The sequence below is a fragment of the Ambystoma mexicanum genome, chromosome 12 (genome assembly GCF_040938575.1).
Source record: "Ambystoma mexicanum isolate Mex_15411 chromosome 12, UKY_AmexF1_1, whole genome shotgun sequence".
NCBI classification, from domain to species: Eukaryota; Metazoa; Chordata; class Amphibia; order Caudata; family Ambystomatidae; genus Ambystoma; species Ambystoma mexicanum.
Genome location: NC_090936.1, coordinates 219,045,958 through 219,071,661, shown reverse-complemented (window position 1 = coordinate 219,071,661; position 25,704 = coordinate 219,045,958).

Genomic DNA, 25,704 nt, shown 5'->3' with positions numbered 1-25,704 from the left:
TCAAGAAACAGTTTTGGTGGTCCACCTGGTGAAAAGATGTCAAGTTGTTTGTCATGTCTTGTGGCATTTGCGCTCAAAACAAAGGGGAAAAGAAAAAACCTGCTGGATTATTACAACCGTTAGACATACCACCTACTCCTTGGCATACCTTGTCATTAGACTTTATCACGGATTTACCCCCGTGCAATGGTTATAACACCATTCTAGTTATTGTAGATCTTTTTTCTAAAATGGCCCATTTCATTCCTTTAAAAGGAATACCTTCAGCTTCAATCCTGGCCAAGGAGTTCCTTGAAAATGTTGTCCGTCTACATGGCTTTCCTTCCGTGTTAATTTCCAACCGGGGAAGCCAATTTATTTCACATTTTTGGAGGAAGTGCTGCCAGCTGGCACAAATTGATGTTAGACTTTCAACCAGCCACCATCCCCAGACCGACGGTCAAACTGAGAGAACCAACCAGACTCTTGAGCAATACCTAAGTTGTATGCTACATCAATCTGAGGAGGATTGGAAAGACATTCTTTGGATCGCCGAGTATGCATACAATAATTCTGTACACTCAGGAACTAAACAAAGCCCTTTTTTTACCATATATGGTCACCATCCTCGAACCTCAGACTTAGATTCTCCCCAGCATTTAGAGATGCCTGCGGTGGACCATCTCCAGGCTGTTATCACACAAGCCTTTAAAGAGGCGACTGCACATTTACAAAAGGCTATGGATAAATACAAGAAGGATGCTGATCAACACAGGAGTGAAGCTCTGCAATACCAAGTAGGGGACCAAGTATGGTTAGCCACCAAGTACTTACCACTCAAGGGAACACGGACTTTTAACCCCAGGTACTTGGGACCTTATTCTATTAAGGCTATTATTAACCCAGTGGCCGTCAAGTTGGACCTGCCTGGTCATATGCGTGTTCATCCTGATTTTCACGTGTCTCTTTTGAAGCCTGTGCAACCAGGAACTAGACTAACCACCCCACCTGAACCTATCCTCATAGACGGGGAACCCAAATTCGAAGTCAAGAATATTTTGGACTCTAAAAGGGTGAGATCAAAACTCTTCTATCTCATTGATTGGAAAGGTTATGGTCCACAAGAAAGATCTTGGGAGCCTAGTGACCATGTGCATGCACCTCAATTAGTGAAAAGGTTCCACCAAGAATTTCCAGACAAACCAAGGCCGAGAGGGAGAACAGCTTTAGGAGGGGCCTTGAGGGGGAGTGCTGTCATGATGCCTGCCCCCGGAAAGCCAGACCAGGCCCAGCAACCCCGGAAGCAGGCATCATGCCACTTGAAGCATGCCCAAAAACCCCAGTTAGGGGCTCTTTGGCTACAGTCCTGGCGCCTATGGCGCCAGGCTCATGAGAATAAAGTCAGTCCTGGCGCCATGGGCGCCAGGCTCATTACAGAAATCTTACCTGTTGCAGACCATGCTGCATACCTACCTGATGCAGACCATGCTGCACAAAGCTACAAGCCAAATGAGGCTTAAAGGGACTACTTTACCTCAGGGACTCCTTTCCTCTCGGGTGGGGCTGTGGAAGAATACTTACCTGGGACTTCTTCCAAGGCTATTTAAGCCACACCCGGACAGCCACACGTGCTTCACGTTATTCTGCTTGCTGCAGCGTAACGCTCACCGTGTCTTCAGCAGCTCCAGTCTTCAGCCACGCCCGCTTCAGCCCTGGAACACCTGGAACAAGAAAAGGAGAAGGAGATGAGGTCAGAAAAAAACCCTTACCTGAATCCTTGATCCAGCACATCGTTGATCTGGAAGAGAGAAGCCTTCTCAGGTGTATTGCCACGCACCTCGCAGAGCCGCGTTGAACTCACCAACCGGGGCTGAATTCCTTTACTCCATCGCGAATCCAGCATGTCCAGGCCATCGTTCAACACCTGGGGGAGATAAGAACAGATAAGTGAGCAAGGGCAATACAAACCACCCCCAAAGACTTACCTGATTTACCACAGGGGGGTACTCACCACATCTCGGGTCGGCGTAGTCAATTCTGCATCACTGCCGCACCCCGGCCCCTAAGGGGAAAACAAGGACAATACAAATCACCCCCAAAGACTTACCTGATTACCACAGGGGGGTACTCACCTCATCTCGGGTCGGCGCAGTCAATTCCGCATCACCGCCGCACCCCGGCCCCTAAGGGGAAAAAACAAGGACAATACAACCTACCCCCAAAGACTTACCTGATTTACCACAGGGGGGTACTCACCTCATTTCGGGTCGGCGCAGTTAATTCTGCATCATCGCTGTACCCCGACCCCAAAGGGGAGAACCAAAATAGACTTACCAGGATTTTACCAATTGCCACTTGGAACTCTTCTGGTGGTTTAAATCCGCAACCTGCAAGGAATCTGGCAGAGTGAAGATCAGACTTTTGAACTCTTACGAACAATTGGACTTAGAGTCAATACTGGAACTCACCAATTCCTCCACGCCAGTGAAGTAACTGGTCGTCTACGCGCCCCTGCGCTCGACGCAGGATGGAGAGCTCATCTTTCCAAATCTTCAGGTGAGATTTAGAGGGAACTTCAGGAGTGTTCTGTGGGCAGACAAGGGGAGTGGGAAGGCGGGTTAACGCTCAGATTACGGGAGGTTAATTCCCTTTCACCATTGCAGAAAGATATTCGTACAAATCCAACAAACGAAGCTAAGTGGGTCTGTCCAGTCTGTCATCTCGGCTCTATGTGTTACTCTGGTGGAAGCAACAGCGGGCCAGTCCAGATCGACGCCCCCGTGGGAATCAGGTGAGCGTAACATTGACGTACTGCATGCAGCTACTGCTGTCTTTCAAATGGAAAGTCTCCATCATTTGCTCAAAGAGCTCCAAGTGTTCCCACACAGAATACTTGGCGTTCTTGTGATAAGGCGTGATGACACTCCTTATTGCCTTAATTTGTTTTAAGGGGTCCTTAAGCAAGGCCCTTTTTGGCTTATTGGCCTTCTTGGTTCAGGTAACCCATGTCCATTCATCCTCTGACTCAGAAGCACTGCTCCCAGAGATGCCCATCTGATCTTCCAGGTTTTCCCGGATTCGGTGAGCCTGGAAATGGCTGGCAGAATGTGGGTACCTGGTCTCCTGTGTCCTGTGTCCTGTGACGTTCAGAGGAGTCTTCAGATTCCTCCTTGCTGCCAGGATTTGATGAATACCCCCCCACTGACCTAACTGGGCAGAGGTTTTCAGGATGCCCTTAGTGGGCCTACTCTCATGGGGTTCCCCACTAAATTGCACTGTACTTGGGTGCCCATACCCGGATGCCCACCCATCCATTCCTGGGAGGTACTGGCCTATGAGCCCCATATTTCTGGCTGGATAGTAATCTGCCATCTCCATGGCCCTAGGCCCATGTGCACCAGGGCACCTGGGGGTGGCAGATTCCAGGGACTGGGAGAGGTGAAGACCTCTGGTACTAGGGCTCCTGAGGTTATGCTCAGGTATTTCCCTTTCCCAGCGAACCTCATCTCTATCAGCCCCTTCTCATTTTTGCAATGCAAGAGCCTGTGCTTTCAGTTCCTCAACCAAGGCTTTACTAGACTCTATCAGTCTCTCCTGCATGGCTACCTGTTGCTGGAGCCTATCATTGTGCTGGCAGAGAGCCTCATTCTCGCTCTGTGCTTCCTGGTTTGTCCTGGAATACTGGGCCAGTCTTTGCTGCAGGAGGGTTACCTCCTGAGTCCCATTCCTGCTGGCCTGTTCGTTTCTTGCCAGAGCATCTTCCACCCTCCAGGTGTGCTCTAACAAGTTCTGATGCTCTTTTTGGAGGTCACCCAGTCCCTGGAGGGCCAAGTGATTTTCTTCAATTTTTTCTTTTAAGTGACAGACTTCCTGGCCTAAGGTGTCCCTTTCCTGAGTAAGAGCCTGCCTCTGTGCTGCCAGGTCGTCCCTCTGCCTTTGAAGGGCACCAGCTTTCTGGCACTCTTCCTCAAATTGTATCTGGGTATCCAGGTCTTTGAGAATCAATTTGTTGCTTTCTGCCTTCTCTAGGTGGCTTTGCAGGGTGACTACCTGCTCTGCACGTGCCCTATTGAAGTCCAGTTGTTACTCCAGCATTTTCTGGCTCTGCAGTAGGGAGTCCAAACCTTCTTGGTACTCCTTCTGCAAGGCCAGAAATCTGGTATCCTGGTCTGTCTTTTCCATATCCTCTTTTATTTTAATGATATACTGCCTAATATCATTTTCTGACTCCTGGCTCCTGTGCAGCCTATGCTCCGAAGAGACCAGGTCAGATTGGGCCTTCTCTAACGCCATCTGTTGCCTCTTTGCCAGATCTTGGCCTTCAGAACATTTGTCCTGTATGGCTCCCATATATAAATATAAATATGCTGCTATCCTGACAATCTTGTCGTGCTCATCTTTGGCTGTAGGGGCCATATATAGTTCACTCACGGCCACATGTAATGGACCCTGATCTCTCCATGTGTCTGACCCTGTTGCAGTGATCTGGGGTGCGAATGCCTGCAACCACACCGTCTGGTCCTGTTCTGTCCATTCGCCTCTCACAAATAGCTTATGTAAGAGGTGCTCTCTGGCTATTTTCATATCTACCAAGGTCGTCATTCTGGAAATTGATTTCCTTCCTGACTTACAGAAGTTAGTATTTTATTTTGCAAAACAGACCGTCTCCTTAGAGCGTCCTTCTTTTGAGGGATGCTTTTACAGTGTAACACAGCGTGGTGATCCGACAGGATTTATGTATCCTGTCAGTTAGCACACTGTATTAAGCTGCACAAGTGGTAGTTCTAATCCAGACGCCCCGGCTCGAGCCCCCACTCTGTTAGTGACTCCAATTCAGCACTCCAACTAAGTCAATGCCTAGTCTGGGATGCCCAAGGGAAGCCCTTATTTATATATTTCTATGACAAGTTCATAAACCTGGATGATAAACTCTTACATAACACCCCTCTCTTTGAATCCCCTTGACCTCACTGAGCCAAGAAGTAGGTTTGTTTTGCAAATTAAAAGATTTATTGAAAAATTAAACAAGATATATATCACACTTTTATGAATAAATTAACATTTGATAGCACACTTATGAATATGATGTTCATCAACAATGGATAATATTACACTAGCACACTTCTTTAATTACTTAGGAGTTGGTATAGAAAGGATATGGTAGCTGAGAATACTTTCATGGTTTCAAGGAAATGCAATGATGGAAAAGAATGCAGCACAGAAATAAACTGATATGGTTTCAACAAGAGACAATATGATCACTTTTTCTTTTGACAATTCACTACCCCCCTATGCAATATAAGGAGATGGAAGAGGAGCACACAGTTTTCAGGAATACAATCAAATGCAATACAAATTCCAGTTCCCCCCTAGCAAGCTTAGAGCAACCAGTATGCTTTAAAACAGGCACAAATACTTTTAAATGTGATTTGCAATGAAGTGAAAAAAATGCTAAAAATGATTTTAATTCCCTATAGGAGATTCAGGGTAGGTGATAGCTACTTAAGATTGGTTCAGGTCAACACTATCAGTGATTCATGAATGATTATCAGGTTAAAAACGGAGTTCAGCATTTGCAAGCAAAAGGACAGCTATTTTTGACAGGTGGAGAAATTGAGTCAAATTGCAATTCGCAGCACTTTTTCTGAGTGCGTCGATCGCGATTACGGAAAAACTATAAGGAATAGAAAGATACGGACGATTTAGTGGAGGTAGATTCTCAGAAATAAAGTAAGATTCAAATGACAAATTACATTTTCACAGGTTTGAATCACAGAATGGACACACGATTTCTATGCAGTTCTAAAAAGGTTGAAATGGATGGGATGAGATTATTTTAGACTAAGAGATTGGTTCTGCACAGTTCTGGCTGGATACTCACACTATAAATTTGAAATAGGCCGTCAAGATCTGGTCAAAAGGTTTAGACTGGACTTCTGGCGGGTGGTTCTGAAGTCCCAGCTATCTGGGTCAGCTCTGCTCTGCTGGTCTGGATCTCTGGTTCTGGCAAACGTTCTTGGCACTGCACAGCAGTCTGGTCTGGTCTGCGGTTCTGGATACAGCTCTGCTTTCTGGGTCTAGTTCTGGCACTGCGGTCTGGTCTGGGTCTCTGGTTCCGGCAAAAGTTCTTGGCAAAGAAGCAGAAACAGCACAGCCCGGCTGTTTTATTCTGATGTGCCCCTTGGAAGTCTAGGGTAAAATCAGTTTGCAAGATTGGAAGGCCAAGTGAGAAGAGTTCAGCTTGCAGTAGGCCCTCTGCTTCAAAGTTCTGGAATCTGGAGTCGTCCGTCAAAGTACTTCACAAGAAATCAGTTTGAAGTGGGAAGTGAATGTCCCTACCTGGGTCTCAGTGGCTCTTTTTATGTCTTTTGAAAGTGGGTGGGAAGGCTAACTTTCTATGCCCAACCCTCTAAGGATCCTGATATGTTAGAGGATTTTCTGTCCTTTAACTGGATAACTGAGTTGTGAGTCACAGTGATGCTACCCGTTTACAATCTATTGAAGACACGCCCCTTTGCTTTTACTTAGAACCCAATTTTTCATAATCAAACATTTTTCCCAGATACACAAGTGGTTCATAATACATGTACACATCACAGATAAATTTAAGACAGTTCTCTGTTCAAGCCCCATGTTCCTGCGAGTTTGGGTTCAGAAACAACAACATTTTGCGCTTTTAGTGGGTTTTGCTATGGTCGGTTCGGCATCAAATTTTACACAGACCTGCACCCCGTCCCTGAGCACATTACAATAATTTTTCAATTCTCTAATGTAAGCACAGTGTCTGCAGCATTAAGAAATCGCAGGGTTCGGTCTCAGAACATCGTACAGAGTCCTAACACCTCTTAAAATGTGCACAGAAAAATCACAGGAATAATGATATTATTTATATAATTTTGACAATTTCGTATTATGAATTATCCATCTTTTTAAAATTATGCTCTGGCCCAGATGGGCGTGTTTAGGTCCCAAAGCATATGGGGGAATTCCTTGCTCGTCCCCGCCTCCAAGCTCAGCTGGCTCACAGAGGCAGCGCCCCTCCCAATTCCTTCCAAGAGGAAGCCATTTACGACCCCCTGATTTAACAATTGCTTTGAGCCTAGGAAAGTTCATTTCCCTGCAGTCCCAGGTACCCCTCCCCTGATTCAATCAGAGAGGTGTGATCTCCTTTTGGTGGGGCAGCAGAAGGCTTCCCATGGACAGAGGCCTCCTGAACTTTTAATTAAATCAGACTGCCTTCTGGTATTGTTTGTTTGTTGTTTGTTTGTTTATTATTTATAATGCGCCGAAAAGCCCAAGGGTAACATGGCGCTGCAGATACAAGAAATTGCAAGACTTGGTTACAGACAGTAATATATGTACAGGGATGAGTACAGTAATAATATCAATCGGCAGTAGATATAAAATGTATACAGTTAGCAGTTATGTATCCAAGATATTGGGCCTGGGAAGAGTAGGTGTTAAGAATTCTCATTGACCAGCAAGCCTTTGAAGTCCCAGCTAACTCAGGTTCCTTTTCATCTCCTGAAATACAGGTCTCCTGTCAGAGTTCAGATCGCTAGCGCCGGTCAGTGTCAAGTGCCGGTACTGCACCCATTTTGGGAGCTGTCTTGAAATAATACATTTCAAAAAGGGGATTTTACTTGATAGCATATGATCCTTGCTAACATTGTATTGATGTGGATTCTGCAGTAGAGTAATGTAGAACACCGCACCAGAAATTGGATTTTTTGTTTGGTGGTTTCGTGCCCATGATTTTAGCAATTTTTGACATCAATTAAAACGGATTTTGGACAGCACCATATTCCTTTGCACTGGTTTTGCTCTGTGTGCAGCCAAAGGATAGGGTCTGGCAATGGTCCCCTGTATTAACTATCTTGCAATGTTTGAAATAGGCATTTTGAGCTTGCATTCAGAGAAACAAAGGTGATTTCAAAGCACTTTTTGAGCTAACAGGCACTGCTGTTTCTCCTTTGGCATCACGTTTCACTCATGGCGCTTCTGGCCCATCACGCTCGCACTGGTGGGTGGCAGGTCAGGCGACCATTTTGGTGTGCGCAAAAACTGCACAGGTTTCCTGGATTCTGGTGCAAATGTGGTCTTTTCGGCCATCTTGGATTTTCTAAACCCACAGCACCAAATGTTGCAGTATAATAACTCGAACAGGGTCAATACACCTGACAACATCCGAAGTCTCCATTGCTCAGGCAGAGTAGTTTAAGGATGACTTCGTGTTCTGTCACGCTTATCTGAGTCTCTGCAGGAGCAATGGAGTACTGCGGTCCCTTTTCTGGTTCTTCACCAGTGGCGGCTGCTATTATAGGGCGGCAGGGCGCCGCCCCCCCAAAAAAGAAGAAAAGAGAAAAGAAGAAAAAAGTAGAGCAAGATTCAGAAGAATCTCTTCTGAATCTTCTGTATTTCCCAACAGCGCGGGAACGCTGTGGCAACAATACTGTGGCAGCCGGCCCGACGCCCATGACTCCTATGGGCATCGGGCCGGCTGCCACAGCGGGGCGCGTCCTGTTTTACACACTTTTTTACAATAGTAGAGTGCGTGGAGCTCGTAGCTCCACGCACTCTACGTAAGCCCCTTCCATTAGTAGGCTGGCGGGGCGCTTGAGGGGTGGCCCCGCCAGCATAACATGTGCGCAAACAGCGCATGGAAGATTCCTCCCCCCCCTAGCTACAGTAATGTAATTGGCTGTTTTCCAGCCAATGACAAACCTTGCATTGGCTGGCAAACCGCCAATGACATTACAGTATCTATGCAGGTGGCGCAGGGTGTGTACGTGCGCCTGCGCCACCTTCACACTCTTTCTTTGCCCGACGACGAGCGAATCTACAAGCCCATGCACCGGACCGGACCCCTGCTCGGAAGAGACTGACCAGAGACAGCCTGGGCCCTGCCTTGCCTGCGGTAAATTACCACTCCACTTCCTACCCATACCCACTGTTTTGGGTGGCCAAAGGCCCGCGTGTCGTAACACGGCTCCGACGGTCCGCAACTCAGCACTGAGAGACATGCAGGCCAGGGCCTACACGCCTTTCAGTGCTGACTGTAGGGGCCGTGTACAACAATATCGCTGCTTGTGCTTTCTGTGATTTTATTTCACCTTCTTCCTCGCCCCGGCCCTATCTCTTACTCTTTCCCCGGTGTCTCACCCTCGCTCACCCCTCCCTCCCACCCACTCAAGTTCCAGATACTACCAGTGCACAGCCTTGACAGGCTCGTATTCCTACAAGTTGAGCGTAATTCCTTTATCACCCCTCCCTGATTTAGTGCACCCCTATAGGGAATGCCAGACATCTACACGAACCACCTGGAAGCTGGAGAGCATTCAGTTTCACGTCGAAACGCCTGTCTGTTTTGGGAACGTGAGACGGGACATTGTACATACTGCACGTGCATTTTAATGTCGAACGCCTGGTGTATGTGAAAAGGCCGTGGTAAACGTCTGCAGGCCCCGTCCTACGCAGTCGCTACAATGTAAGGGTTTAATATGTTCAAATGAAACAAAGCTGAAACGAGGTTGTGTCAGGCACACATCTATTCATTTGCAGGGATGCCCTGGGAATCTCCCTGGAAGGAATGCTTCCAGGGCAGCGGGCCAGCCTCAGGCATCATTATCTGCAAGTACCTTGAGAGCTTGAACAGATACTAAGCAGAACAAAAAGGCCCGCCTTTGCTTGACGCTGCCTCAAGCACTCTTGGCATGGCTTAATTTATGCCCCGGTGTTCAGGATGAAATATGCCTGTTATGTTTCAGCAGACTCGAAACCTGTGCCCTTTTGGCCCACGGTCAACCTGACTACCAAGTGGCATGCCATTGGCTTACATGTGCCCACGTATAACAAACGCATTGTCCTCAGCACGGGTCTTTCTTTGATGCGCTAATGAATTATATTCTTTAAAAAAAAAGGCTACTTTGCTTCTTTAAAAAAATTAAATCCAAATTTTGTTTTGGGTCAAATATGTGCCGTATCACTTCGCAGCGTGTGAATGCAGGAATTGACACAGGTGGTTTAAAATGCGGAGTCTGACTGCTTCCAGCTTCATTGGGAATTTCTTGGGCTTTCGCGTGATTTACGCTTATGGCTCCTTGGTGAAATTTATGAAGTGAAGTTAGTATGCGGGGAACACAAAAATACTACTAACTGGTCACTGGCAAATCTTTTAGCTTTGACACCATGCTTATAAATCCTTTTTTGTGTGTGTGTGCATAGCGTCCTAATAAATGTATGTGGCTACTGGATGAATCATTTTCAGACGTTAGAGTGTTCCCTTCTGCATTTGTGCTTATGAAAACATCGGTTATAATTTAAGTGACCTGCGCTGTTCTAAAGGATCATTCAGAAAACCTGCGTTTTTCTAAAGCAGGTCTACCTTTGTGGTTTGCTCTTGTTGGTTTCTCATAGCCGAGTCTCATAGGGAAATATCACACATACAGCTCCACAAGCCCTTCGCCTACACACACACACACGCTTATCAAAGGTGTCACATGTTATGAATGAACAATGGATATTTGTAGATGAACATTCACGTCTTCTAGTTTGCTTTACTTTGTACCATGTTTTTTCCATTACTTGGTCCTGAACGTTGGGCTGACTTAGTTGCTTCTAAAAACTGGAATCAGGTGTAATGTGATTTTATGTGGAATAAAAATGGCTGCCACTGCCAATGTTGTATGCCGCCATCTTCTCTTGTTTTGAAAGTTTTGTTTCCGATGAAAGGAATTTGGTGTTGTCCCTGCTATCTGGTCCTACAGTGATCACACACTCATATGGATTGAGAGGGAAGGAAGCCAAGCTGGTGCTAGTTAGAAAAGACTGTCAAAATTGATGTGTAACATTGACCTTGAGGCAATGTTGTGAAGCAGTGCCAGAGTGCCAGTCAGAAGGCCCTTGTTTGTCTCCAGGAGGTGATCTCCCCCAATTTTGTATTATACCACAACATTCGTTATTGATCCAGTATATTTTAGTCTGTTCTACTTCATTTTGAAATATGGGACACAGTTAATATGAAGAATGCCCTGCAGTATTACAAAATAATTCACAAACAAACTTTCCATCAAGATCCGCTATTAGCCCAGTATTAGACATCCAATGTGGGCATGTGCCAACATAACCACTCTCCATAGGCCTCACTGCAGATTTCTGACGCTCAAGAGGAAGGGGTGCACCAATGCAACCTTTCATGTCAAGGACAAACGTTATAAAGTTGGGTGAGAGTGTGATATCTTTTAGGACCATGGGGTCCGTTGCAACTTAAGTATATTATGACAAACAGTTGTGTACAAATGCCCATCCAGCACTAAGAGAAAGCGTGCAGATGGTATTAGAAAATAGCTCATGCTGCGCCACCACAAGTGTTTTTGCAGGCGCGTGGGTCACCCACCCATCCCCCTCCCTTGTTAAATGGTGGGAGGGTATGTTCAATTAGGCATGTTATTGACTCAGAGGAAACAATTGTGATGCCAAACGATATTTAGCAGGACTGTCCAGTGCTCTGTGGGGTGAAGAGTCAATGAGCATTTATCTTCTGGCAAAGGCAAAGCTTCCATAGAGGAAAAGGCATCGACAGGTTTACCTATCCAAGGACAGGTCTTCAAACAGGTACAGTCACTTGTTCCCCGGTGTCTCACCCTCACCCCTCCCTCCTCCCCACTCAAGTTCCAGATACTACCAGTGCCACTACTACCGGTGCAGTACTTTCACCAACCTGTGGCCAGCTGATCACTGCATCTTCTTGTGTACGCCACGCTGAAATGACAAAAACGGGTTTGCATCATGGAACAGTAGACAGTGAACGGTTCACTGTCTACTGTTCCATTATGCAAACTGTGAACGGCAAATGGAGTACAGGGACAGGCAAGCCGGTGTGATGTTGTTTTATTCACTACTAGTACCATACTGTAGCAAGAAACAAGTGCATCTCTGGATAAGTCATTTGATGTACCTGATATGGGGAAACAAGCACTGACGCTATGGCTGCTCAATTGCACTAAAGCACCACCTGGAAGCTACCCAAATTGTCAGTGTCAGATCGATGGTGAAAGTACATAGCAGCTAAATAAGAAGGTGCTACCTTTTCTGTTTGTAAGTGTGATTCCACAGTTAAATGCCAGACTATAAAGTGGTCCTAAGCTTACGGCTTGAATGAAGAGGGACCTTTTAAATGATTAAGTGTGTGGCGGCGGAGGGGCAGTCAAAAAACAATGATGTAATGAGAAGACAGACTAAAAGACCCTCTCCGTACAAGTAGTCAGCACACTATCACTTGTGGTCTCTTGTTTGGGTGGAGTAATTGATGCTTTGCTCGGCCAGAGGTTCCAACTGTCCAGACATCAAGAGGCCGCCTAACTAACTTTGCTCTCACTGGCAAGGGTAGAGTAGTTTAACCCAGGCGGGTGGGGGGCAGTAGGTCCATGTATGGGTCCCCTACCCTCTTTCATATCCTGCGTTCTCTTGCTGTCCAACCTCTGCACGAGACAGGAGGGGAGTGCTGCATGAAAGGCCACCCCTGCCACTCATGGGGCTCTGGCCCCTATCTCTGTGCAGTGTGGCTGGGGAATGGAAGGGGGGGGTAACTGCAAGGTTTTTCTTCTCCTCTCCGACTTGTGCCCTAATAATGACTCATAGAAGAAGCGTAATGCAACAGCCCGCTCTCGCCTTTAGATCCCCGATAGTCACTATTCCACCACTTTTTAGTAAAGGCAGAGGTGCTGCGAATGTAGGTGGCTCCCTGGGCCTGCATGAGAGTTATAGCAGAGATGCTGCACTCCTCTCCACTCAATCTAATGGATAAATGATACCAATGATTGGCATTCGATGCAAGCTATTCCCAATACAAGCTGCTGTAAAATACACTATTACACTTGCACACGTAAGAATAGTGTACCACCATTAATATGCAAAACCGAATGCTTTTTTCATATTTCGGTGGGTTTTTTGGACAGTAAATTGCACATTTTGTAGGCCATTTTTCCAAAAATTTCACGGGGGGAGAACCCCCCCGCACCTCCCTTGGGAGGGTGGGCTCACGCGCTGTGCGCGCTCGCTACTAAATTCGCCCTTGGAAATGTACGCCCCACTAGCTTTAAAACTCACCAGCCGCCACTGTTCTTCACCACCCCTTGGTTAGTGGGAAGTCAGGCCTGCCAAAAGAGTGAATGGTTAGGATTGTTTTAAAGGGGTTGCCTGACCCTCCTCCTCTCCCAACACACTTAGATGCCTAATTTACTACAGTTCGTGTCTCACCTGTGTGTTTATTTTAGTGTGCACTCCATCCTGCTCGTGCAGGGGTGCTATTTTCTGGGTGGTGCCTCGGGTGTTGCTGTTCTTGAGAGCTGCCTCCAGCAGTTCGCTGTTTACTTTCAAAGAGTTTCTGCAAACCCAGTTGCTGCACTGGATTGTTAGTTCGGGTAAATTCAGGTAAGTTCAGGTAAGTGGTCTTGTAACACCACTAGTGCTAGGTTTGTAGAGTCACCAAGTCCGTGACTAACCAGTTACCTCACTCGGGTTAATCAATGAAATATTTCAGTTCTGCTGTAGCGCATGCTGACTTGTGGCCAGTTACAGCACTGGACTGTATCAATAGCTGTGTGCAGAGATGGCGATCGGAAGAGTTCTAACTGCTTTCCTCTTTTCTTGCAGGGTTCCCAGAGTCAGGTGAATTGTGCGAGAAATGATGGACAAGCTGGTTCCTGCTTCGAGCAATGCTTGCGGTAGGTTTCACAGTTCTGCCTTAAAGCATGCTGAAGCAGAGATTTGCATGCGGGCAAAACTCACTGCAAAACTAAATGCTTTCTCTCTTCTTCTCGTTCCAGGATCAGAGCCAATGATGCGAGCGTTGACTCCGGCCAAGGAAAAGAAACTGGATCGGGAAACTGAAGGCTGAAGACTGGGCGGCGGTAAGCGTGTGCTCTTAAGCTTACAGAAAGCACACGAAGCACGGGCTGATCTCCGGGCATGGCTTTTAAAGGCAGCCATGCCCAAAGACTACAATGCACTGATTTCTTCAGAATGTCACCCAATGTCCATATTGGATTTTCAGAAAGTGAATTAAAAGCATGGTTGAACAGAAAACATAGTGTGCAACTTCCTATGTGATGGGAGTGTTAGTCCCAATTAACTGATGTGAGTGTTTTAACTGCCAAGCTTTCACCCACATGGCCCCTACCCGATTTCCCCACCTGCCCCCATGTGCTTGTGCTAAAGGGGAGAGAGGTTTATATGGGAGCCTGAGGTTAGTAATCATGACAGTCACGTAATTGTATCAACGCCCTGAGAATGTAGAGCTGTCAAAAATAATCAAGTCCGAGACATCAATGGTGATGAGAACCCTTCTCCATTCTTGAAAATCAACCTTCCTCACAGTCTTAGTTGGCAATCCACACTGGAAGGGAACTCCCTAAAATGTTACACTAATCCAAAATCAGAAGAAACCTTGAGTCCAGTGAAACCCGACAATGAAGATTCTGCTCAAAGTCTGATGGACATTCGGAAAAAGGGCAAGCAGTTGTTTTTCCACATCCAGTTAAATGGGGGGGAGAAAGCAGTGCTCGCCAGGGTATGCCTGAATAATTGAAGGAGCTTCATCAGCGAAGAATTATCAGGAAACTCCCAAAAGATCACACCATCCCCACATTTAAATTGATAGACAAATGGGAAGTAGGGCTGGAAACGCCAAATTCCAAACATCTTCTATCTAGCAGGTGTTTGCTAAAAAAGTCCATTGGCAACAAAAGCATTGACCATAATCATTAGGTTGTGAGAGATGACCCTTCTGCCTTTTATCTGTGAAGGGACATTCTGAACCGATTTTAAATCAATTTGCACCTAATTAATAATAAAGCCTGGTCCGGACTGGGGAGTAACCCCATGGGCTTTGACAACATTGAAAAAGCATTCCGGTCAGCTCAATTGCTGCCTTATGCGATTGATGTTCAAGTGCGCGAGAAGGTTACCATCCGAGGACAGGTGCGACAATTTACTCTTCCCCTTAAAATTAAGTGAGGACAGATACTCAAACATCAGGACGCATATATAAATCTAAATTCCCATCTCCAACAACAAGGTTTATATTTAAATCCGATACCTCTAGTAGACCTAGAATACAACACCATTTGAATATTGGTGGATAGCAGCGACCCTCAAAGTATCACTTTGAGGCAGACACCTTTTTTGGAATTGCGGTTGATGCCCAACATTATTCTATTGATTTAGGTAATTAAATCATATGACCAATCCCAAATCACTGTTTAGACATCAGCAAAAGTATTCCTCCAAAAGTATGGGGGAATTTCCTGGTGCACTCTTCCTGCTCCTATGGTGTAAAAGAGGTGACCTGTGACATAAGGAGGGAGGAGGTAGTGTTCAGAGTCAAGCACCACTACCTCAAATCCCCTGTCCAGGTCAATACCATCAATAGAGATCTCTTCACCCAACTAGAGGATACCACTGAAATTGCAAAGCCCAAAGTCTTTTCAGGTTTCAAGCAGATGGTTGAGGAAAGGATCAATCTTGCTGATGCCTGTGAGACCGACCGAGGAGCAAAGACAAAAGCCTATACTGTGGATAATCTGGTCACTTCCTGGAATTCCAAGATTTATTTTAGTGGACTCATAAGAATTTGGACGCACATCCATTCATTCAACCAGCATTCCCACTGACCCCTAGATGGCTCCCGTATTTGTGAAACAAAACCGGTTACCTCTCGCATCCATGGAGATGCTGACAGAGATAATTAAGAATTTAGAATCCCATGTGATAATTCGTCCAATCCACATTACCTTCAACAACCCGGTACTGGGAATCCTTAGATGGCCCCTTCTCTACATTGATCAGGGACTGGCCCAGATTCAAGGGTCAATGGTGTATACTGCCATTGACCAGACCAACAGTTACTGGGCAGTACCCGTGATTAGGGAATGTTAGGCGGAAACCTGTGCAGTTCCCTCTGGGACCACTGCAAAAGATTTAGGACTACAGGTGTTTGGCGGTGAACCCACTTGGTAGCAGTCTGTACCACACAGATTCACTTGGTAGCTGTGGCTGAGCATTCAGAAATCCCTCAAGAAGAGTTGAGCAGTATGTGGAGTATACAAAATAGGGCAATTCTTTCCAGCAATACAAGCAAACACGCAACGAGGCTTAGTGTAAAGATATTAAGGTATTTATTTATAACGAAACATCTATGAAAAACACTATGGCGAATTCACGGCAAACAAATCAAACACAATGACTCTACGAAGAAGAAACGATCAATCCCCCTAGCAATATTTCGACAAGTCTAGGTTCTACCGGCACCACTTATTTACAGACAGAGGTGTACACCTCAACCTAGATGACACTCTAATATTAGTTAGGACGGGAGAGAAAAAGATAGGCAGGTTATGAAATCAACACAGTTCAATACTTCACGGGCAAGATGTACGGTAAGAAGGCAAGAACCACAATAGGTCGTAAAGTTCAGAGGCCAGGCCCACTCGGAGAGAGGCAAGGCGCGATGTCCCAAAGAGTCTCTAGTGGAGATGCATTCAAGTCTTTGTAGCAAATTGTTATCGGCAGATTGAACCAGTTCAGAACAATAAATGAGAAAAGCTTGGAGGCGAGCCAACGGAACGGAGAGGATTAAGACACCTCACTCGAACCGATCGAAAGGGAAGCCAGGCGGACACGGTACCTTGTTGTGGAGGGCAGCTCCGGCGGGGGCAGTTGTTCCTGGTGGTGGATGCACGTCGGGTCTTTGCCAAGAGTAGAGATGATCTTGTCGTCGAAGGAAAGTGAAGTCCGGTGCACCACCAGGGAAGAGACCAGCCGCGGAGTGCTCCGTCACAAGGCACCACCTTTTGGTCGCGGTACAGGGGTAGTGGCTATCCGGTTGCCGAGGTGCTCTGCACGGGCAATTCGACCACTGCGTCCTGAGGCAAATAAAAAGCAAAGGGGACTGGTTGTTCCCACCAGTCAGGGGAAGAGACTCTCCGGCAGGGAGATCTCCTCTGTCGTCGGGATGTGGTGAGTCGGTTCCGCAGGGCTCCACCGGAGGTGTCGTCGTGCAGGTCGGCTCAGCGTTAACCTCGTCGGATTCCTAGGTCCTGTGGCGACTTCTGAAGATCCAGTCCCAAAAGCCCTGCTTTTATGCAGAAAACCCCCATTCATTCAGCCTAGCTGTCAATCAACACATGCTAAGTGGTGAGCGGGAAGGCTCACCTCTTGGGCCAATCACTCCAGAGTGCGACCGGAGTTGGCAAGGCAACTCGGTCCAGGGTGCCTAAACCCCCTCCCACACCCCTGTGGTAACCCAGACAGAATGGCACCATTTTGGAGGGTCTCTGTACAGAGCCCGCCAAAAGTGGAACAAAGGGCTCGACCTTTGGTTTAGGAGTCACAGAGATGAACACAGACGCCATTTTACAAACCGAGTTCTGGCAGAAAATACCATCCGATAAACTTATTTAAGATAAGTAGATCGGTGGTACGTTAGAGATTAACGAGAAAAAGTATCAATCTCCAACAATGGGACGAATCCCATAGGGTTATGTTCGGGGTCGAACATAACAAGTAGTTTCCACTGCCACCAGCCAAAACTCGACGAGGGGGGACGGGACAGTACCCCCTCGAGTAACAGATCCAGGAGTAATCGAATTACCCCTACTAGTACGTCCACAATAAGATGGTTGGTACTAGTTCTGTTAGTAAATTTAGGTCTAGTAAAGCCAATGGTGACTTTACATGCCCGGGGAGACAGTAGTCAGTCCCCGGGTATGGAGTCTATGGTGGAGGTCCGCTAGGACGCCCCAGTGTTACGGCACGTAGGGTGCGGTGTAACACACATAGAAAAACATATGAGACCCTATGGAGTTAAAGACCCCATAGCCCATAGAACACATTGACATTCAAAGGAATTACACACATTCATGTCCAAGAGTGGGAGGAAAAGAGTCTCACTCTTGGCAGGATGGAAAAAAACAAACTCCAGAAATCCAGCAAAGCTGCTGGGGGACTCACTAGGTTAGGAAATTCAGCCTAAACAGAGAATTATCCCTAACACTCGCCCCCCCAGACTAAGGGACAGGAGGATTTAATCCACTCCTGGATGAATCTCATACCTCTAGTCGATGACATACATCCTAGAGAGACCATCAGCATTTTGGTGGTGACACCCTGACCTGTGCTCAATGGTGAAATCAAACCCTTGCAGGCAGATCGACCATCTCAATAGTTTTGGGTTTTCCCCTTTCATTTGCATTAACCATCTCAAGGGTTGGTGGTCAGTCTGAATGACAAAAGTAGAACCATACAAGTACGGCCTAAACTTCTTCAGAGCCCACACGATAGCAAAGCACTCTCTTTCGATTGTTGCCCACCTTGTTTCAGGATCCTTCAGCTTGCGGCTGATGAAGCAAACGGGGTGCTCCCTAACTTTCCCATCCAGTTGACTGAGTACGGCACCTATCCCTACATTGGAAGCATCTGTCTGCACAATGAAGTGTTGGCGGTAATCAGGAGCTCTGAGTACTGGGGCTTGGCAAAGAGCCTTTTTCAGGTTTTCAAAAGCCTGATTGCACTCCACATTCCATTTAACCTTTTTAGGAAATTTGGGCGAGGAGATGACATTCAGTGGAGAAGCTATGGTCCCATAGTTCTCTATGAAATTCCTGTAATACCCAGTGAGGCCTAGGAAGGCTCTCAACTGGGTTTGAGTAGTCGGTGTTGTCCAATTTTGCACAGCTTCAATTTTACTGAGCAAAGGCCTTATTTCTCCACCGCCTACCTCATGCCCAAGATAGACTACCTTACGCTGTCCAATTTGGCATTTGCTCGCCTTTATGGTCAGATTGGCTCGTCCAAGAGCCTGCAAAACATCTCTCAGGTGGGTTACATGTTCTTCCCAGGAATTGCTGAACACTGCGATGTCATCCAAGTATGCCATGCAGAAGTCCTCCATCCCATTCAGAACCTGGTTTACCATCTGTTGAAACGTAGCAGGTGCATTCTTCAATCCGAAAGGCATTACCTTAAACTGGTATAGGCCACCGGGGGTAGAAAATGCAGTTTTCTCCTTGGCATGGTCTGTCAGGGCTATTTGCCAATAGCCTGACGTCAAGTCAAATGTGCTGAGGAACTTGGCGGCAAAAACAAAGAGGTGATGGCTGGAGGGTTTAGACTTAATCTTAACCACTGGCAATGCTCTGGGCAACCCTCCAGACCACCGTTCTTCGCCTGCCAAGCCATTACAGAAGGGAAAGACCATATGCAAATCAGGCTTGGCCCCACCCCAAAAGGGGCAGTCCAGCCCGAACTGCTAGGCCACATCCCTTCTGCACGAGACCACAAGCATCCCCAAACATGTTTCGCCCTTGTTGGGGCTCATCAGTGAGGAGTAGCTTGGGTCTCTAGGCCCAGCAGGCACGGGACCCACGTCTGGGCATACCCGTCCCACTCGGGGTGACATAGCAAAAACAAAGAGGTGATGGCTGGAGGGTTTAGACTTAATCTTAACCACTGGCAATGCTCTGGGCAACCCTCCAGACCACCGTTCTTCGCCTGCCAAGCCATTACAGAAGGGAAAGACCATATGCAAAACAGGCTTGGCCCCACCCCAAAAGGGGCAGTCCAGCCCGAACTGATAGGCCACATCCCTTCTGCACGAGACCACAAGCATCCCCAAACATGTTTCGCCCTTGTTGGGGCTCATCAGTGAGGAGTAGCTTGGGTCTCTAGGCCCAGCAGGCACGGGACCCACGTCTGGGCATACCCGTCCCACTCGGGGTGACATAGCAAAAACGTGGGTCCCGAGTCTGCCGGGCCTAGAGACCCAAGCTACTCCTCACTGATGACGCCCAACAAGGCTGAAACATGTCTGGGGATGCTTGTGGTCTCGTGCAGAAGGGATGTGACCTAGCAGTTCGGGCTGGACTGCCCCTTTTGGGGTAGGACCATGCCTGATTTGCATATGGTTTTTCCCCTTCTGTAATGGCTTGGCAGACTGAAAAACGATGGTCTGGAGGGTTGCCCAGAGCTTTGCCCGTGGTTATGATTTATTCAAAACCTTCCAGCCATCACCTTTTCGTTTTGCTAAAGTCACCCCGAGTGGGACGGGTATGCCCAGACGTGGGTCCCGAGTCTGCCGGGCCTAGAGACCCAAGCTACTCCTCACTGATGACGCCCAACAAGGCTGAAACATGTCTGGGGATGCTTGTGGTCTCGTGCAGAAGGGATGTGACCTAGCAGTTCGGGCTGGACTGCCCCTTTTGGGGTAGGACCATGCCTGATTTGCATATGGTTTTTCCCCTTCTGTAATGGCTTGGCAGACTGAAAAACGATGGTCTGGAGGGTTGCCCAGAGCTTTGCCCGTGGTTATGATTTATTCAAAACCTTCCAGCCATCACCTTTTCGTTTTGCTAAAGTCACCCCGAGTGGGACGGGTATGCCAAGACGTGGGTCCCGAGTCTGCCGGGCCTAGAGACCCAAGCTACTCCTCACTGATGACGCCCAACAAGGCTGAAACATGTCTGGGGATGCTTGTGGTCTCGTGCAGAAGGGATGTGACCTAGCAGTTCGGGCTGGACTGCCCCTTTTGGGGTAGGACCATGCCTGATTTGCATATGGTTTTTCCCCTTCTGTAATGGCTTGGCAGACTGAAAAACGATGGTCTGGAGGGTTGCCCAGAGCTTTGCCCGTGGTTATGATTTATTCAAAACCTTCCAGCCATCACCTTTTCGTTTTGCTAAAGTCACCCCGAGTGGGACGGGTATGCCCAGACGTGGGTCCCGAGTCTGCCGGGCCTAGAGACCCAAGCTACTCCTCACTGTTGACGCCCAACAAGGCTGAAACATGTCTGGGGATGCTTGTGGTCTCGTGCAGAAGGGATGTGACCTAGCAGTTCGGGCTGGACTGCCCCTTTTGGGGTAGGACCATGCCTGATTTGCATATGGTTTTTCCCCTTCTGTAATGGCTTGGCAGACTGAAAAACGATGGTCTGGAGGGTTGCCCAGAGCTTTGCCCGTGGTTATGATTTATTCAAAACCTTCCAGCCATCACCTTTTCGTTTTGCTAAAGTCACCCCGAGTGGGACGGGTATGCCCAGACGTGGGTCCCGAGTCTGCCGGGCCTAGAGACCCAAGCTACTCCTCACTGATGACGCCCAACAAGGCTGAAACATGTCTGGGGATGCTTGTGGTCTCGTGCAGAAGGGATGTGACCTAGCAGTTCGGGCTGGACTGCCCCTTTTGGGGTAGGACCATGCCTGATTTGCATATGGTTTTTCCCCTTCTGTAATGGCTTGGCAGACTGAAAAACGATGGTCTGGAGGGTTGCCCAGAGCTTTGCCCGTGGTTATGATTTATTCAAAACCTTCCAGCCATCACCTTTTCGTTTTGCTAAAGTCACCCCGAGTGGGACGGGTATGCCCAGACGTGGGTCCCGAGTCTGCCGGGCCTAGAGACCCAAGCTACTCCTCACTGATGACGCCCAACAAGGCTGAAACATGTCTGGGGATGCTTGTGGTCTCGTGCAGAAGGGATGTGACCTAGCAGTTCGGGCTGGACTGCCCCTTTTGGGGTAGGACCATGCCTGATTTGCATATGGTTTTTCCCCTTCTGTAATGGCTTGGCAGACTGAAAAACGATGGTCTGGAGGGTTGCCCAGAGCTTTGCCCGTGGTTATGATTTATTCAAAACCTTCCAGCCATCACCTTTTCGTTTTGCTAAAGTCACCCCGAGTGGGACGGGTATGCCCAGACGTGGGTCCCGAGTCTGCCGGGCCTAGAGACCCAAGCTACTCCTCACTGATGGCGCCCAACAAGGCTGAAACATGTCTGGGGATGCTTGTGGTCTCGTGCAGAAGGGATGTGACCTAGCAGTTCGGGCTGGACTGCCCCTTTTGGGGTAGGACCATGCCTGATTTGCATATGGTTTTTCCCCTTCTGTAATGGCTTGGCAGACTGAAAAACGATGGTCTGGAGGGTTGCCCAGAGCTTTGCCCGTGGTTATGATTTATTCAAAACCTTCCAGCCATCACCTTTTCGTTTTGCTAAAGTCACCCCGAGTGGGACGGGTATGCCCAGACGTGGGTCCCGAGTCTGCCGGGCCTAGAGACCCAAGCTACTCCTCACTGATGACGCCCAACAAGGCTGAAACATGTCTGGGGATGCTTGTGGTCTCGTGCAGAAGGGATGTGACCTAGCAGTTCGGGCTGGACTGCCCCTTTTGGGGTAGGACCATGCCTGATTTGCATATGGTTTTTCCCCTTCTGTAATGGCTTGGCAGACTGAAAAACGATGGTCTGGAGGGTTGCCCAGAGCTTTGCCCGTGGTTATGATTTATTCAAAACCTTCCAGCCATCACCTTTTCGTTTTGCTAAAGTCACCCCGAGTGGGACGGGTATGCCCAGACGTGGGTCCCGAGTCTGCCGGGCCTAGAGACCCAAGCTACTCCTCACTGATGACGCCCAACAAGGCTGAAACATGTCTGGGGATGCGTGTGGTCTCGTGCAGAAGGGATGTGACCTAGCAGTTCGGGCTGGACTGCCCCTTTTGGGGTAGGACCATGCCTGATTTGCATATGGTTTTTCCCCTTCTGTAATGGCTTGGCAGACTGAAAAACGATGGTCTGGAGGGTTGCCCAGAGCTTTGCCCGTGGTTATGATTTATTCAAAACCTTCCAGCCATCACCTTTTCGTTTTGCTAAAGTCACCCCGAGTGGGACGGGTATGCCCAGACGTGGGTCCCGAGTCTGCCGGGCCTAGAGACCCAAGCTACTCCTCACTGATGACGCCCAACAAGGCTGAAACATGTCTGGGGATGCTTGTGGTCTCGTGCAGAAGGGATGTGACCTAGCAGTTCGGGCTGGACTGCCCCTTTTGGGGTAGGACCATGCCTGATTTGCATATGGTTTTTCCCCTTCTGTAATGGCTTGGCAGACTGAAAAACGATGGTCTGGAGGGTTGCCCAGAGCTTTGCCCGTGGTTATGATTTATTCAAAACCTTCCAGCCATCACCTTTTCGTTTTGCTAAAGTCACCCCGAGTGGGACGGGTATGCCCAGACGTGGGTCCCGAGTCTGCCGGGCCTAGAGACCCAAGCTACTCCTCACTGATGACGCCCAACAAGGCTGAAACATGTCTGGGGATGCTTGTGGTCTCGTGCAGAAGGGATGTGACCTAGCAGTTCGGGCTGGACTGCCCCTTTTGGGGTAGGACCATGCCTGATTTGCATATGGTTTTTCCCCTTCTGTAATGGCTTGGCAGACTGAAAAACGATGGTCTGGAGGGTTGCCCAGAGCTTTGCCCGTGGTTATGATTTATTCAAAACCTTCCAGCCATCACCTTTTCGTTTTGCTAAAGTCACCCCGAGTGGGACGGGTATGCCCAGACGTGGGTCCCGAGTCTGCCGGGCCTAGAGACCCAAGCTACTCCTCACTGATGACGCCCAACAAGGCTGAAACATGTCTGGGGATGCTTGTGGTCTCGTGCAGAAGGGATGTGACCTAGCAGTTCGGGCTGGACTGCCCCTTTTGGGGTAGGACCATGCCTGATTTGCATATGGTTTTTCCCCTTCTGTAATGGCTTGGCAGACTGAAAAACGATGGTCTGGAGGGTTGCCCAGAGCTTTGCCCGTGGTTATGATTTATTCAAAACCTTCCAGCCATCACCTTTTCGTTTTGCTAAAGTCACCCCGAGTGGGACGGGTATGCCCAGACGTGGGTCCCGAGTCTGCCGGGCCTAGAGACCCAAGCTACTCCTCACTGATGACGCCCAACAAGGCTGAAACATGTCTGGGGATGCTTGTGGTCTCGTGCAGAAGGGATGTGACCTAGCAGTTCGGGCTGGACTGCCCCTTTTGGGGTAGGACCATGCCTGATTTGCATATGGTTTTTCCCCTTCTGTAATGGCTTGGCAGACTGAAAAACGATGGTCTGGAGGGTTGCCCAGAGCTTTGCCCGTGGTTATGATTTATTCAAAACCTTCCAGCCATCACCTTTTCGTTTTGCTAAAGTCACCCCGAGTGGGACGGGTATGCCCAGACGTGGGTCCCGAGTCTGCCGGGCCTAGAGACCCAAGCTACTCCTCACTGATGACGCCCAACAAGGCTGAAACATGTCTGGGGATGCTTGTGGTCTCGTGCAGAAGGGATGTGACCTAGCAGTTCGGGCTGGACTGCCCCTTTTGGGGTAGGACCATGCCTGATTTGCATATGGTTTTTCCCCTTCTGTAATGGCTTGGCAGACTGAAAAACGATGGTCTGGAGGGTTGCCCAGAGCTTTGCCCGTGGTTATGATTTATTCAAAACCTTCCAGCCATCACCTTTTCGTTTTGCTAAAGTCACCCCGAGTGGGACGGGTATGCCCAGACGTGGGTCCCGAGTCTGCCGGGCCTAGAGACCCAAGCTACTCCTCACTGATGACGCCCAACAAGGCTGAAACATGTCTGGGGATGCTTGTGGTCTCGTGCAGAAGGGATGTGACCTAGCAGTTCGGGCTGGACTGCCCCTTTTGGGGTAGGACCATGCCTGATTTGCATATGGTTTTTCCCCTTCTGTAATGGCTTGGCAGACTGAAAAACGATGGTCTGGAGGGTTGCCCAGAGCTTTGCCCGTGGTTATGATTTATTCAAAACCTTCCAGCCATCACCTTTTCGTTTTGCTAGAGGAACTTGGCGGCGCCAAGTTTATCCACCAACTCATCTGTTCTTGGCAAAGGGTGGGCATCAGTCTTGGTGACTGCATTAAGATCTCTATAATCCACGCAGAATCTAAGTTCTTTAGATCCGGCCTTTGGTACTAACACAACTGGGCTAGACCATGGACTAGTAGAGGGCTCTATTACCCCAAGATCAAGCATCTTGCTGACCTCACCTTTGATGTGGGTTCGTACGTTTTCTGACATGCAGTATCCTCTGCTTTTGACTGGCAGACAGTCACCAGTGAGTATGTCGTGCTGGCCCCAAAGGGTCAAGCCTGGTGAAAGCGAGAACAGAGAGGCAAACTGATTCAGATTTGCACTCTTATTGTTGCTCGGGTGTCAGATTGGAGGAGAGATTTACTCCTTCAATTATTTCATCTAAAGGTAAGCCTCTGAGGAGATCCGGAAGAGCTTCACTCTCTTCTTCTTCCTCAGATGACGTGAGAAGCAATGCTCCTACATCAGGTCGTGAGACATACGCTTTAAGTCGGTTGGTGTGAAAGACTGTCGGAGCCTCCTTGGGATTGCCCAAGTCCACCAGATAGTTAACCTCTCCGAGTTTACCCACGACTCGGAAGGGTCCCATCCACTTATCTTGCAAGGCCCTCTGCCTTGTTGGGATCATAACGAGAACGAGCTGGTCTTGAGCGAACTCAACCATGTTAGCCTTTTGATCGTGCCAGTGCTTGACCAATGCTTGTCCAGCTTTCAAGTTATCGCTTGCTTCCGTCATCATGTGTGACATTCTCCTCCGGAGACCTATCACGTAGTCAGTCACTCTGACTGGCTTGGGGGAAGGAGCACTCTCCAACCCTTCCTTAATCAGGGCCAATGGACCTCTGACGGGATGACCATAGAGTAGTTCGAAGGGCGAGTAACCTACGCCCTCCTGAGGGACTTCTCTATAAGCAAAGATAAGGCATGGCAGTAGAAAGTCCCACTTACGCTTAAGGGGTTCCTCTAAAGCACCTATCATGCTCTTCATGGTTCGGTTGAACCGTTCTACCAACCCATTGGTTTGTGGGTGGTAAGCTGTTGAGAAC